The following is a 10,327-nucleotide window of genomic DNA, read 5'->3' on the forward strand; positions in this document are numbered from 1 at the left end:
TGTGATATTGAATGGTTTGCCTTGGAAATGAACAGAGATCATTCTGTCGTTTTTGAGATTGCATCCAAGTACTACATTTTGGAATCTTTTTTTGACCATGATGGCTGCTCCATTTCTTCTGAGGGATTCCTGCCCACAGTAGTATATATAATGGTCATCTGATTCAAATTCACCCATTCCAGTCCATTTTAGTTCACTGATTCCTAGAATATTGACGTTCATTCTTGCCATCTCCTGTCTGAGCACTTCCAAATTGCCTTGATTCATGGACCTAACATTCCAGGTTCCTATGCAATATTGGTCTTTACAGTATCAGACCTTACTTCTATCACCAGTCACATCCACAACTGGGTACTGTTTTTGCTTTGGCTCCATCCCTTCATTCTTTCTGGAGTTATTTCTCCACTGATCTCCAGTAGCATATTGGGTAACTACTGACCTGGGGAGTTCCTCTTTCAGTATCCTATCATTTTGCCTTTTCATGCTGTTCATGGGGTTCTCAAGGCAAGAATACTGAAGTGGTTTGCCATTCCCTTCTCCAGTGGACCACATTCTGTCAGACCTCTCCATTTTGACCCACCCATCTTGGGTGGCCCCAACACGACATGGCTGAATTTCATTGAGTTACACATGGCTGTGGTCTGTGTGATTAGATTGACTAGTTTTCTTTGAGTATGGTTTGTGTGTCTGCCCTCTGATGCCTCTTACAACACCTACTGTCTTACTTGGGTTTCTTTTACCTTGGACGTGGGGTATCTCTTCACGGCTGCTCCAGCAAAGTGCAGCCGCTGCTTCTTACCTTGGACGAGGGGTATCTCCTCACAGCCGTCCCTCCTGACCTTGACTGTGGAGTAGCTCCTCTTGGCCCTTCTGCGCCCGCTCAGCCACCGCTCCTTGGACTTGGGGTTGCTCCTCTTTCCGAAGCCCCTGACCTCTGGCATTGGGTAGCTCCTCCCAGCCGCAGCCCCTGACCTCGGGCATGGGGTAGCTACTCTTGGCCACTGCCTCTGACCTTAGGCGAGGGGTAGCTCCCCTCAGCCACGCTTCTGTGTGGTCCATCGCAGCTGCCGAGCCCTAACCAGGAACAAAACTTTTTTCGGTGTCCACTTTCCACAAAGTTTTAATCACTTTCTGTAACAGCCACTTGTAAGTCAGACCTACTTTTTTTTCCCTTTATAAAATGTAATTTTATTTTTTATATCTTCTTTATTAAAAATATACATCCTACTTCTTTATTAGATTAGCAGACATTAATACTAGGTATTTAATATAGAATATTTCCCAGTTTACACGAATCTGAAATTTATTTAGGTTAATTTTTCTTGTATTTAGAATTGTTTGATTGTAAGCACTTACTTTTCTTTAGGCCAATTAAATTAGAACTCATTCACAACTTCAACAATATTATCAGAAAAAAAGCAAAAGACGTAACATTGAGGTATACATAAATCCAGACAGACAGAGATCTTATTGTTTTCTGCTTGAGATTTAAAATATCTCTTTAACACCCTTTTTCTTTTTCTTGCTTGAAGTTCTAATTTGCCCAAGGCTGAAGTCTCAGGCAAAGTTGGCTGTGTATTTCAAGGACATGGAAAGGGTTAACTTCAAACTTTTCCTTAAGCAGGCCTTTTAACAAGCTAGTTGTTTTTAACTGCATATGCAAAAAGAATTTTTTTTTGTGCAGTTTCCAAAAAGAAAAATTTCTCTCACTGTGTTCAATCATCAATCACACAGTGACAATCATTCATAGGCTATCATAATGCATCCCTCCTCCCAAACCCCCAGGTTTCCTTAACTGTTGCCCCCTTCCTGGGAGCTTCAAGGAGGTGATCAGTCTCCTCTTCTTCCTGTTGGGGTAGGACTTGACTGGGGAATGGCCCCAGGACCTTACCTGTGTCCATTCCTCGTGAGTTGGTCCATCCCTCCAATGAATCTGGTCAGGGCTCGGCCATCCAGAAAGTCAGAACACCAGTCTGAAAGAGAACCCAGAATACTATCAGGTGGAACACCTCCTTGTTTGTCTCAGGGTTCCTTCACTCTAGCCCAACTGAGCCACCAGTCCATTGACTCAGAGGGCTGGCGTGGTTGGAATCTCACTGAAGCCTCCAGAAATGTTGCAGAAACCAGTACTTGAGAAACCAAGCACAACACTTAGAGAGTTGGAGAACTCAGGTTTATTACAGCAGGGCCAGAGGAGTTGACACTCCAAGCTCTGAGCTGCAACAAAGGGGTTAGAGAGTTTTTATGCACATACAGGCATGATTAAATCAGTTTGCAGGGCTGGGTGATTGCAAACAGCAGGACAAGGGTTAGTGAGATAAGTTCCAGTTCCTAGTATTGTGAGTCCCCACTTTCTGAGACTATGTGATTCATGGCCTATGTGATCCAGATTTTGCAAGGAGCAAGCTGAGTTACAGAGGCAAAAGGAATAGGAGGCTATGTAAAATTTTAACTTTTCCTCTTTATGAGAAGGAGATAATGGTGTTAATGACTGGTTGTCAAGTAAAAAAGGTAACAACTAGTTTGATTACAGATATATTTTAAAGGTACGGCCATTGGATCCAAAGGATTTGAAGTAAAGGTTAAGGAAAGTGAGAAACTAAGGAAAACTTTTGGATTTTTGTCTGAACAATAGGGTTAAGTTTGGTGCTATTTCAGCCACAGGAAAATATGGGACAATTAGATTTACTGTTTTTCTTCTTTCAAATATCCTCTGGGTAAAGGGTGATAGCAGGCTGAATTAGTTAGAGGATCTTTTAGGGAGTCTGTAAAATAGATGAGAACCTCACCTGAGGATTTGGAACTGAAAGCATTGTCCTCTACATTTAGGCTGGATACAAACATCTGAGACAGCAGGGAAAGATTACTGCTCACATTCGGCTACAATAATATTCAATATGGCAACCCACTCCAGTACTCTTGCCTGGAAAATCTCATGGATGGAGGAGTCTGGTAGGCTGCAGTCCATGGGGTCGCTAAGAGTCGGACACGACTGAGCGACTTCACTTTCACTTCTCACTTTCATGCATTGGAGAAGGAAATGGCAACCCACTCCAGTGTTCTTGCCTGGAGAATCCCAGGGATGGGGGAGCCTGGTGGGTTGCCGTCTATGGGGTTGCACAGAGTCGGACATGACTGAAGCGACTTAGCAACAGCAGTACTATTATTATTATGTTTTAAAAGGAATTTGCTGATTCCAGTAATTAGGAAGTAGGTGGAGAAATCTGGCTTTAGTTACATTTGATTCCAGGAGCTCAAATTATGCCAATAGTTATCTCTCTTTCTCTCTCTCTTTCTCATTCATTAGTGTTTCCATTCTCTTTTTTTCATTCTTTTTTTTTTTAATGGAGATTTTTTTCTTTATTGAGAAACTTAAGACTTGGGTACATCAAATAAAACCAATTTCTTGGGGGGAAAAAAAAATTAAAACCCACAATAGAAAAAAAAAAAAAAGTTAACACTGTCTGGGCCATAGCAGAACCCAGAGAATACATTCTTTAAATTGAAAAATTCTAGGTGCTTCATAATTGACCTTTTGATACAAAATGAGCTAATAAATTTGCAAATGGGGTTCTTGGTGTTGAGGTCCATAGGACAAGCTAGGAAGTCTTCAAACCTTGAGCTGAATTCCATGAGAGTTTATTTGGCTTTTGAATCGGTTCATCCTTGTCTAAGAGGTAGCAGCAGCAACAGCGTCCACCTTCTGAGCAGCTTCTTTCTTGGCATGATAAGCCTGAAGGACCTCCACAGCCTTCTCCACCTTGAAGCAGAGAGACTCGGGAGACTCCAGCATGTGCAGCAACTCCGAGCTGTTGATCTCCAGCAGCATCCCAGTTATCTTCCCAGCCAGGTTCGAGTGCATCGTCTGGATAAGTGGGAACAGATGTTAACCCAGCATCTGCTTCTGTTCCTGAGCGGGGGTGGGTTGCTGTGGCCAGCATGGAGGCAGTCAGCGACTCCTGCCCCTGAACATGGACTGCAGGCGGGGGTGCCTGCAGGGGCTGGATGGCAGGGTGAGGACTGCGGATGCTGGAGGCATATTTGTAAGGTGCAACAGCCCAAGGAGCAGTGGCAGCAACAGCAGCACGAAGCGCTAAGTTCTGCACAGCTGTAGGAACACCTCCAGACTGGCAGCTTTTAGTCAGCCCTTGCTGGGCGGCACCAGCCCCACCAAAGTCCATAGCCAAGCGGTCAGGGCACTCAGACCTGACTCTCTGAGTGGTAGTAGGGAGGCCGCCAGAGGCTGGAGCATTACCAGTTGGAGCCAGATGGTAAAGAGCTGGACGAGGCCCAGACTGGTGTATAGCACTTGGCATTCCTTGGAAGCCTTGAGGTCTCCCACCTTGCTGCAAGTGTGGATTAGACCTCATCTGTGCTAACTGGTTAGGTGTGTAATACAGAGGTCTTCTCTGAGTCTGTGGAACTGCTGGCACAAAGTAGCCCCCAGCTGCAGGCAGGAACTGATTTAAGATGGCATTGGTGGGCAGTGCCCTCATCCCAGCCACCTGCTGCATATACTGGTTGGTCAGGTGAGCCTTTCTCTCCTCCTTTCTCTGGGCCAGAGCGACATACAGTGGCTTGGAGCCCACGATGCATCCATTCATCTCTGTGGCTGCTTTGGTTGCCTTTTCAGGGGACGAGAAGCAGACAAAGCCAAATCCTTTGCTTCTCCCATCCTCCAGCATCACCTTAGCACTGGCGATTGATCCAAAAGGAGAAAACTCTTTCCTTAACTTCTTGTCATCGATGGTTTCATCCAAGTTTTAAATGTAGATTCACCCCCTGATAGCGACTAATCCTCCCCTGCTTCAGCTGTTCAAATTTTCGCTTTAACTCGGCCTGCCACTCCACTTTCTTTTGTGCACAGCCAACGAAAATGACCTTCCCAGTGATTTCTTTTCCATTCATCTCTTCCACAGCCTTATTGGCATCCTCGTGTTTTTCATAACTCACAAAGCCAAAGCCTTTGGATTTCCCACTGGGATCTCTCATCACCTTGACACTTAGGGTCTTACTAAACTGGCTAAATAGCTCTTTCAGATTCTCATCATCAACCTTTTCCCCGAAGTTTTTGATGTAAACATTGCTGAGTTTCTTGGCTTTGGCTCCAAGTTCAGCTTCCCGCTCTTTTCGAGACTTGAATCTGCCCACAAATTTTGCGGTCGTTGAGGAGCATGCCGTTCATCTTCTCAATGGCCTTGTCGGCAGCCTCCTGGGTCTCAAAGTGGATAAAGGCATAACCCTTAGAACCGTTTTCATCACACACCACCTTGCAGGACAGAATGTTCCCCAAAGCAGAAAAAGTATCATAAAGTGCCTTGTCATCTATAGAGCTGTCCAGGTTCTTGATGAAGACGTTTCCCACACCAGATTTTCTCAGAGACGGATCCCTCTGAGACCACATGATTCGGATCGGCTTTCCCTTAATTACATCAAAGTTCATGGTGTCCAAGGCCCTCTCAGCGTCGGCCGGCTGCGGGAAGTTGACATAGGCATAACCCAGGGAGCGGTGGGTGATCGTATAGCGGCAGGCCCAGATGGACAGCACAGGCCCCGCAGAACTGAACTTTTCATACAGCATGGCCTCGGTGACGTCCGAGCACAGGTCACCCATGACCTTTTTATTTATTTATTTTGCTTCAGGCTACTAGGCCCGAAAGTGGTGGAGGCTGCAATTACCTAGGGCTGAGAGCTCTTTTTTTCATTCTTACTAGGTTCTGTTTCCTGGTGAATATCGCCTCTGTGATAATAAAAAGTTCTTGTAGAAAATGATTGCTAATAAATTTACATTAATTATATTCCTTCTTTGTAATCATAAATATTTTAGGAGAACACATACATACACATAAATAAATAATCTTTGTTTTGATATTTTATTTAACCCTCCAAAAGACTTTTCTGGATCCCACTTGTCTTAAGTATCCCTTCTGAAACAATATTGATCAATATTTCAGGACTGTTAAGATTGGTCTGGAATGAGAAATGTGCCCAGTTTTTGTCCAGGAAGAATGGAGCACCATGATTGAAAAATCCACCCTTACTGTAAAATGGCATGGAGGAAATTTTCCAAGTTTCCAAAGAAAAGGGAATTGAAAAGGACTGTCGGGAGCAACATTATTATAACTACCACGTGTTTATAATAGTTTTCATAAAACTCTTTTTTTTCATATTTTTCCAATTATCTACTTCTCCCTGTCAAAAAAATAATTGAAGGAAAATGATACTGTTGTCTTTTTGATAGTTAAACATTTTCTATGCTAAGTGAATGAATGTAAAGTGAATGAACCAACGAATGAATCATCATGATTCTTCCATTAAGAAGAAAGATAATACCAAAAATAACTATCACAACATATGTTTTACAGATGTATAATCTATCTTACATATTCTTTGGGAGACTATTTTTCTTATAAAAAGAGATTTAAGCACATTTCCTGAAGGGTCTAAAGGAGAATAAAAAACCCAAACAATAGTAGTAATATTAACAGAGTTTGGACAAGAAAAAAATTGATGAACTATGATTTTTATTATGTGAAAGCATGACATATCACTTGACTATCAAAAATTGCCATTTGCTTAATTTCCTATTAACTAGAAGAAATTAGGCTCATATTAAATGGATTTTCCTGGTAGCTCAGATGGCAAAGAATCTGCCTGTAATGTGGGAGACCTGGGTTAGATCCCTGGGTTGAGAAGATCCCATGGAGGAGGGCATGGCAAACCATCCCAGTAGTCTTGCCTGGAGAATTCCAATGGACAAAGGAGCCTGGAAGGCTATACAGTCCATGGGGTGGCAAAGAGTTGTACACAACTGAATGACTAAGCACAGCACAGTTATTTCTTTAACTGCTTTTGTCAAGAAGATAATGTAAATCCCTAGAAATGATGCTATAGTTTATATAGTATAGTATATTATAGGCATATTTAATAGAGGAAGCACTGGATAACTACTAGTACATTTATTATTCTACATCTACATCTGTGTGCTCAGAAGTATCCAACACTGTGTGGCCCTGTTAGACTAGGAAAAAGAAGTTGAAAACATCAATGGCTAAAAGACAAAGAAGGGAGAAGCCTGCAAAAATGGAATAAAGGGTGGTCTGAGGACCGGAGTGGGAATCTCAGGTGAAACAAACAGTCCCCCTGGCTAGCCCAATTTATATAGGGCAAGTTCAGGGGGAGGAAAAACAATATATGAAAAGAGGAGCCAAAATTGACCCCCTCTTATCATCTCTTCTTTCATGTTGGCCTGCCTTCATGCCTCGAGGATGTATTTTCCTTTGCTTGCCAAATAAAACTGAGCTGAAATACTGGTTTGCTGTTTAAAACTGAGCTGTAACATAGCTGTAACACTGGTCTGCCATTTCAAATTTTTGCTGCAGTGAGAGAGAACTGAGGAATTTACACATTCCCCCAACAGCCCCATGAACAGTAGCCTGCCAGGTTCCTCTTGCCTATGAAATTTTCCAGGTAAGAATACTGGAGTGGGGTGCCATTTCTTCCTCCAGGGGATCTCCTGGACCCAGGGATTGAACCCACATCTCCTGTCTCTCCTGCATTTCAGGTGGATTCTTTACCACTAGTGCTACCTGGGAAACCTACACTTATTATTAGCAAACTACAAAAAGAGTATTAAATCTGTCCTGTTGTTCCTTATGGAACTATCTCTACTAAGATTCTCAAATTATCATGCACATGCATTTGCCAAAATTTTAGCCAAAGAAATATGTGACATACTAAATGATAGCTCAGTTGGTAAAGAATCTGCCTGCAATGCAGGAGACCCTAGTTTAATTCCTGGGTTGGGAAGATCCCCTCAAGAAGGGGATAGGCTACCCACTCCAGCATTCTTAGGCTTCCCTTATGGCACAGCTGGTAAAGAATCTGCCTGTAATACAAGAGACTTTGGTTCGAATCCTGGGTTGGGAAGATCCCTTGGAGAAGGGAAAAACTACCCATTCCAGTATTCTGGCCTGGAGAATTCCATGACTGTACAGTCATGACATTGCAAAGAGTCAGATGTGACTAAATGACTTTTACTTTCACATATATTATAACCTAGAAGTGAGTTTTTACCCCAATGAGGGTTCATTTAAATAATTTTTTTGTCATCATAGGGGGATTTTCTTTTTCTTTTGCAACATAGCTTGTGGTGAAGAAACATTGGTGCCCACAGTCCCTGAAAGTGAAAAATGAAAGTGTTAGTTGCTCAGTCATTTCCAACTCTTTCTGACACCTTTGACTGTAGCCTGCCAGGTTCATCTGTCCATGGAATTCATCAGACAAGAATACTGCGTGGGTAGCCATTCTCCAGGGGATCTTCCCAACCAGGGATGAAACGCTGGTCTCCTGTGTTGCAGGCAGATTCTTTACAGTCTGAGCAATCAGGGAAGCAAGGAGAGATAAAAAGCATCAGGGAAGAAATGAACACCTGCAGGAGTTGTTTTGTTGTGACTAAAGAGGCACTTTGATGTTCAGCAAGAGGGAGGAATATGCAAGCAAAAAAATGTAGACAGTGATTAAAACCATGTTTCTTTGCCAGTGGGGTTTCTATACATGTTTTATCACTATTTCTGGATGTAAAACAAGAAGGTGTGTAACCTTTGCATCCCACTGCCACAGCATTAATCTCCCCCAGAATGAAGACAGAAGGTCCCAGTGTGTGGTGCGTAGAACAGATATATTTTAATAGGCTGGAGCTTGATGCTATCACAAACAATGGCATTTGCCAAGTTTAACTTGAAATAAAATCTAATCTTACAAATAACTGAAATAGAACAAAATGCATAAAGCATCTGTTTTCAAATTACTGTATTGTTTATAAATCAAATAAGCCACTTCCTAACTCAATCAACTTGTCCTTGTGAGTTAATGGGCTGTGATATCAATCTTATACTAAAATCCATTTTGAGGTGGTTCTTATAGCTTTTAGCTCAATGTTGCTTCTCTATAAAGGAGAGTTTATCTCCCAGAAATTTCCATGGTCCCCACTTGTTCAGAAAACTTGCATGTGATTTGGAAAGTATGTGAACACCTAGCCTAGCATATTTGAGGACATGTCTGAGGGATGTATTAGAAAGCTATCATTTAGAACACAGCATACACTGCAAATTGGGTGGAAGGAAGAAGATTTTATTACCTCTTTATTTTATTCTAGTTTTGTCTGTGCTGGGTCATCATGGCTGCACTCATGCTTTCTCTAGTTGCAGCGTGCAGGTTTCTCATTGCGGTGGTTTCTCCAGTGAGCTTAAGGCACATGGGCTCAGAAGTTGTTGCTCCTGGGCTTAGTTGCTTTGTGGCATGTGGAATCTTCCTCAACCAGGAGTTAAACTTGTGTCTCTTGTATTGGCAGGAAGATTCTTAACCATGGGACCACCAGGGAAATCCAGGAAATAGCTTTTAAAAAAGAGCACCTTTGGGGTTCTAAGTGCTTTGCTTACAAAGTCTCATTTATTCATCCTTGATATTATTTGGATACTATTTCTATAATCATATCTCCCTTTTTACAGAAAAATAAATAAAAATGTATGGATAAATTTAAGTAACTTAATTAATAAAACTAAGTTGTATAAGAACTGAGCTATTATCCCAAATTCCATCACATAAAATATCTATCAGATAAAATAAACATCCTAAAAGGATCAGGATATCAAAAGTCCATCAAGATGTATCTTTTCTCCAATTTGGTTGTCCCTACTGCCTCATTTAATTGCACTGCTAACCACCTTGAAGTCCAATAATATTCAATCTAAAAATATAATATAGCTTTTCAAGTTAAAAATCTAGCTTCTTTTAGATGTTTAGTCTCAGCCAATATGTAAACGAAATCAATTCAAATTTAAACTCTATATCAGGACTGTCTTCCCATTTAAACTCTCTCCATTTTTTTCCTCATTCTTTTCTTTCTTCTACTGCTCGTGCTCTCAGGATGACTATGGATTTGGGGAAAAAATTGGTATAACTTCAAAAGTTTGAGAGATAGGAGGCTATTCTGTATCCTGTTACCTCTTTCTTCCTTGAGCCTGCTGGGATGACTGAATACACAATGACAGCTATTGTGTATTCACCTCTAATCCCTGTTCACCTGTTTTTCATGCAACTCTCCCTCATTGTGTCGGCAATAAATGTCTCAGCTTCCTAACTTGACCTCTGATTATGGGATTTACCTATTTTGGATTTTTCCATGAAATTTCCCAGGCAAAAATACTGGAATTGGTTGCCATTTCCTCCTCCAGGGGATCCTCCAACCAGGATTGAACCCATGTCTCCTGTGTCTCTTGCATTGGCAGGCAGATTCTTAAACATTGAACCACCAGGGAAGCCCTGT

The 10,327-nt window shown here is 41.9% G+C and overlaps 1 pseudogene; it reads right to left on the reverse strand.

Annotated features, from left to right (window-relative positions):
- Positions 1-3,566: 3,566 nt before the first annotated feature.
- LOC104988578 lies at positions 3,567-5,614 on the reverse strand (annotated as a pseudogene).
- Positions 5,615-10,327: the final 4,713 nt, after the last annotated feature.

The sequence above is a fragment of the Bison bison genome, unplaced genomic scaffold (assembly GCF_000754665.1).
Source record: "Bison bison bison isolate TAMUID 2011002044 unplaced genomic scaffold, Bison_UMD1.0 scf7180017864136, whole genome shotgun sequence".
Lineage (NCBI taxonomy): Eukaryota > Metazoa > Chordata > Mammalia > Artiodactyla > Bovidae > Bison > Bison bison.